Here is a 6,000-nt window from a genome sequence, read left to right on the forward strand (position 1 = left end):
TGAGCCAGGTTCGGAGTCTGATCCCCCTCCCCACCCACAAAGATGGATTGTGACCCAAGCTAGTGAACCACCCAAGAGCCCCTAGATTTTTATTTTTTTAAAGTAATCTCTACAACCAATGCAAGGCTCTAACTCACAACCCTGAAATCAAGAGCTGCATGATTGAGGGACCGACCGAGCCAGCTAGGTATCCTGAAAATAATGTTATTATTATTACCCTCTTTTCCTTTTTCTTGCCTTATCATTAGTGAAAAAAAAAGATCATTAAAAAACATATTCGAAGATAGCCTTTTTATGTTTTAGGCAGATGACTAAACTCTTGTTTAGAACCCCTTTTGGACTGGAAAGTTGAATAGTTACCACGTAGAAAAGAGAAATTAAAGGTAGTTTTAACGATGTGAAGAAAAAATTGATACGCTCTTTGTATCAGTGTTATATGCAGACTCCATTCCGATGGGGACCTGAGCCTTCCTAAAGTGATGTTCTCAGACACCTCAGAAAAGTATGCCCTAATTAGAGGAGAGGATTTTAAAAGTGCTAGAAAAATGGATTTTCTTTAGGGAGGGTTTTTGCCATTCCAAAGCCAAAGGACAAATTTCTCTGTCCTTGAGCTTCCTTATGTTTTTGAAGCCCCTCATTAATTGATGATATGAGGAATTCTCTATCCCACAGACCCCTTCCCTCCCTATTCAAAGCCTGGATTTTTGTTTAGTTTGGTTTTGTCCTCAGTGTAATTCAAGACCAAACATCAACTCCTCACTATGTAATCCAGGTCAAATCTTAATTTTTTAAATTAAGATTTCAAATTTGAATTTAAATTCAAATCTTAATCTTCATCTTTTTAGTTGAAACCTTTTTCAATGGAAATTGAAATTTAATTCCATCCTTTTAAAAACATTTGAAACAAAATATTTCAGTGTGTTCAGATTGTCAGTGATAGCTGACTTCATACTGAGCTATTCCTAAACAACCAACCAGGCTGAGAAGATGTGCACATATGCTAAAAGTGAGAATGAATTAAAAGCAGAGAGTGACGCTGATGAAAATGTTGTAGATAGACCCAGGTGTAGCAAAACTGGAAGGTGGCTTTAAACCTGGGGCCTGTGGATGGCCCTTAGAAATTCTGTGAATGTCTTGGGATTAAAAATAAGATTTTGTGTGTGTTTTTTTGGTCTCAGGAGAGGATTGGCAGTTTTCATGAGATCTCAAAAAGGTCCATGTTGCCCCACCTCCAAAAGATGAGAAACTACAAACAGTATATTGGACTAAATTTAAGAAACTGCTAAAAAGAAACTTCTCTATCGGGGCACTTGGATGGCTCACTTGATTAAGTGTGTGTCTGTCTTTGGCTCAAGCCATGATCTTGGGATCAAGTCCCGCACTGGGCTCCCTGCTCATCGGGGACCCAGCTTCACCCTCTCCCTCTGCCCCTTACCCCGCTCGTGCGCTCTCTCTCTCTCTCTCTCAAATAAGTAAATAATATCTTAAAAAAACAACAACAAAAAAACTCCTCTTTCTACTTGAAAGTCTTTGAATATTAGGTACAGGATCAACAACTTAACAATCTATTAAGAATTTCAAAGCCAAATGCCATGGTTATAAAAATTATGTCACAAAGAAACTAGATTTAAAAAGGAGATGCCTGTCTTCTGGTGTGGGATGGTCTTAATTCAAATGAAAAATTTCCCGAGAACTGGTAAATCTGTCTGGAGCCTGGAAGCCAGGTGCTGTTAAGAGGAAAAATGCCAACTGAATGCCACTAGGAGGCGCTGTGGCACAGGGAGAGAAAGGAATCCCGGGTCGACTTCCTCAGCTTCCACCACCCGGGAGACCTTGGGCAGGTCGTTTAATTTCTCCTCGGGTCAGCTTTGTTATCTGCAAAATAAGATCTGGTCTCAAAATGTTTCAGTGAGATTAAAGTATGACAGCAAAGCGCGTTTAAAAAAAGTGCGCTATGGCCATTAAAAGAAACGTTGATAAAGGTTGCTAAGATACATGATTAAAGAGTTGAGATACAATCCATGTGCCTTAATAACAGTCACTCTTTTAAAGTTTACAATGCAGTGGTTTTCGGTTTATTCACAAAGCTGTGCCGTCATCGGCACTCTCTAATCCCAGAGCATTTTCATCAACCCCCAAAAGGAAGCCTCATACCCACTAGCAGTTTCTGTCCGTTTTTCCCTCCCCCCAGTTCTGGTAACCACTAATCTACTTTCCGACTCTGTGGATATGTCTCTTCTGGACATTTTTGACATTCCATATGTAATGTTCATATTCTGGACATTCCATAAATGGAATCCTATATGTGGCCCTTTGTAACTGGCTTCTTTTACTTATCGTTGTGTTTTCAAGATTCCTCCACATTGTGGTGTGAATATTGAGTGCTCATCCCAACCGGTCAGGGGCACTTGACATGACAATCACTTTCTTTTCTTTTCGATTTCTGGAGCACCCTCCCTTTTATGTCCCTCCTGCTCCCTGGTTACAACTCTCGGCCTCCTTACCTGTTTCCTCCTTATCTTTCAGTCCTCTTCATGTCAGTAAACCCCAGGGCTCAGACATTGGTCGTCTTCTCTTCTTTATTCCTGCTCCCATGGGGCCCTCGTGCAGGCTCATGGGTTTATATCCCATATGTGCCATCAACTCCTAAATTGGTATCCCCAGCCCAGACTTTCTTCTGAATTCCAGAGCTGTGTCTCCATCTCGCCTTGGGTCTCTAATATGCATTGCAAAACCAGCATGTTACCACACCTCCTGCCTTCCAATTTCTCCCACAGCCTTCCTTCTAGTTGCCCAGACCAAAAATTTTGCAGTCATGCTTGAGTTTCCTTCTGCACTGCATCTATGAGCAAATCCTGCTTGCCTTTTCTTCAAAATTCACCCAAAATTCAGTCCCTTCTCATTGCTTTCATTGCTAAGCCCCTGGTCTAAGCCCCTTTCACCTCCTGTTGGATAATTGGAATGAACTCCTGACTGGTGTCCCGGCCACCACCCCTCCAGTATATTCTTAGAAGCTTGAGAGATCATTTTAAAGATTTATTTATTTATTTGAGAGAGAGAGGTGGGGGGAGAGAGAGCAGGGGTGGGGTAAAGGGAGAGAGAGAAAATCTGCAAGACTTTCCTGCTGAGAGCTGAGCCTAATGCAGGGCTTGCTCCCAGGACCCTGAGATTGTGTCCTGAGCTTAAATCAAGTGTTGGCCACGTAGCTGACCGAGCTACCCAGGTGCCCCGATTATTCAATGGATTCCCATGTTAGAATAAAAGCCAAACTTCTCACAGTGTCTTACGAGCCCTACATGACGAGCCTGGTCCCTCATCCCATCTCACTAACCACCCGCTGCTCTCTGTCTTGATTTCTTAGATTCAGCCGCCCTGGATTCCTCGCTCTCCTTCACAGACAACACACATGTTCTCACCTCAAGGCTTCTGCACGTGCTGTCCCTTCTGCCTAGAATGCTCTTCCTCCAAATGTCTCAGTTCCTCATCTTTTAGTTCTGTGTTCATATGTCACCTAACGAAGGAAGCCGACTCTGACCGCGATATTTAAAAGGCAACTTGCACCCGGCCTTGCCCCCACATTTCCAATGCCAATTTCTCACAATTTCTCTTTCCTTTTTCCTGCAGTACTTGCCTATTGGCAAACACAGATACACAGAAGTATAAGCAACCACAGGTGCACGCATTTTCCACCTCTAGACCGAGAGCACACGTATGCACACAGGTTTGCCCCTATGCAAACATGTATGCACACACCTGCACTTGATTGTCTGTTACCTGTCCTCCCCACTAGCCTTGTTGTTATAGGAACTTAATTTTGTTCCCTGTTGTATTCCCAGGGCCTAGAATCCTGCTCAGCACATCGCAGGCTCTCAAAATATTTTCACCAAATGAATGAATCAACTGAATATATACTACATCTCCCCCCAAGAGACAAGTGGCAAGAACAGAAACTTAGAGCATTATTTTGATTGCCTTCTGCTTGAGGTGAAGTGGTAGGGGGCTTTCTGTTTCCTTGCAAACTCAGGCTGATCAGGGATGACACAGCCCCTCTGAGCTCCGGGCTAACAGTGATTTCTCCTGGATGTTTAAACAGCACATTTCCCATCTTTGATCTCCTGCAGTCATTGGGGAGTGAACATTGATGCCCATCTGTGAGCCTGGCACAGAGCCTTCCTTCCTTCCAGATGTGTGGATGCTTGACTTTTGGGTAGAGATGCCAAACAGAGAAAGGAAGATTATTTGGGGGGCTAGGGATTACTTCCAAAAGCCGAATGTGATAGAAGTGTTATCACAAAGGCTAGCACACATAAGCAGCTTGGAACCTGGTTTGAACAATTCTGCTGGCTGTAAGTCGAGATGAAAAGAAATGCTAAGTGTAGTTCCAAACAATCAGACTTTCAGAATCAGAAGGGCATGTCTTGTCCTCACTCCTTTTCTCCTTTCCTTCCTCAAATAGGACACCAAGGGCCAAAGAAATGAGGCAAATCTCCAGGATCACACAGTTAATGGCAGAGTCAGAGCCAAACTCAGGTTTCCCGATTCTCACTCTTTGGAATACATTATGCTGCCCTCTCAGTCAATATTAAGGGAAGAGTCAGAAAAATGCTCAACTAAATATCTTGGAAAATTTGACTGCCTAGCTCTCACAAACTCAATGCCAATGGGCAAGTAGCTTGAGTGTCACCCAAGAGATGGAGAAATGAACATTTCTTGGCCTTTAACCACTCTGAAGTTTCCAGTTGCTCTCTCTAATTTTTTAGATCTCTTCCAAGGTAATTCATCTTTAGCTCAAGACATCATCTGCTCACTTGCATAGAGCTTGTATTCTTCTATGGGCAAGAGGGAGTAGAGAGTGTCCCAAGGAAAATGCAGTGTTGAGAAAATTACTACCAAAAATGTAATGTACATGAAACATAGTAAAAGTAATAATAGCCAACATTTGTTGAGCATCTTATGTGTAACCAATGCTATCATTACTTTTCATAGATTATCGTACCTAATCTTCCTAACCTGAGGTGGGTACATGTTATGGAGACGAAAGCTGAGGCTAGGAGAGGTTAGGTAACTGGGCTTGAAGGTTTTTTTTTGTTTGTTTTTCCCCAGTCTTAAAATATTTATTTATTTGCAAGAGAGAGACAGCATGAGTAGGTGGGAGGGGCAGAGGAAGGGGGAGAAGCAGATCCCTCTCCAAGCAGCAAGCCTGGTGATGCTACTGAGCTTGATCCCAGAACGCCAGAATCATGACCTGAGGTGAAGGCAGCCGCTTAACTGACTGAGCCACCTAGGCACCCCTTAAAATATGCTAGTAATAGGGGCGCCTGGGTGGCTCAGTGGGTTAAGCTGCTGCCTTTGGCTCAGGTCATGATCTCAAGGGTCCTGGGATCGAGTCCCGCATCGGGCTCTCTGCTCAGCAGGGAGCCTGCTTCCCTCTCTCTCTCTCTGCCTGCCTCTCCATCTACTTGTGATTTCTCTCTGTCAAATAAATAAATAAAATCTTAAAAAAATATGCTAGTAATATTATATCAAGAGACAGTTCTTTTTTTAAAAAAATTTATTTAGTTATTTTGACAGAGAGAGAGAGACACACAGTGAGAGAGGGAACACAGGTAGAGGGAGTGGGAGAGGGAGAAGCAGTCTTCCTGCTGAGCAGAGACCCCCCAATGTGGGGCTTGATCCCAGGACCCTGAGATCAGGACCTGAGCTGAAGGCAGACATTTAACCAACTGAGCCACCCAGGCGCCCTCAACATAAAGTTCTTTTCCCATTCACATACACTTTGTCTCTCTCTGTCTTGGGGGGTATGGGAATATATCTGTATATACAGTTTCTGGATCCCCCCCTCCACATTAGTGGTTTCTGGTGGCAGGACAATATATTACAGTGATGTAGACTTGGATAGACAGATCGCATAGAGAATAGAACACATAGATTTGTATAATCCTTACACATGTTGAATCTAGGATTTGATGCCAGTGGCTACATTCTAAACTATGTTATAGA

The sequence above is a fragment of the Mustela erminea genome, chromosome 1 (genome assembly GCF_009829155.1).
Source record: "Mustela erminea isolate mMusErm1 chromosome 1, mMusErm1.Pri, whole genome shotgun sequence".
NCBI classification, from domain to species: Eukaryota; Metazoa; Chordata; class Mammalia; order Carnivora; family Mustelidae; genus Mustela; species Mustela erminea.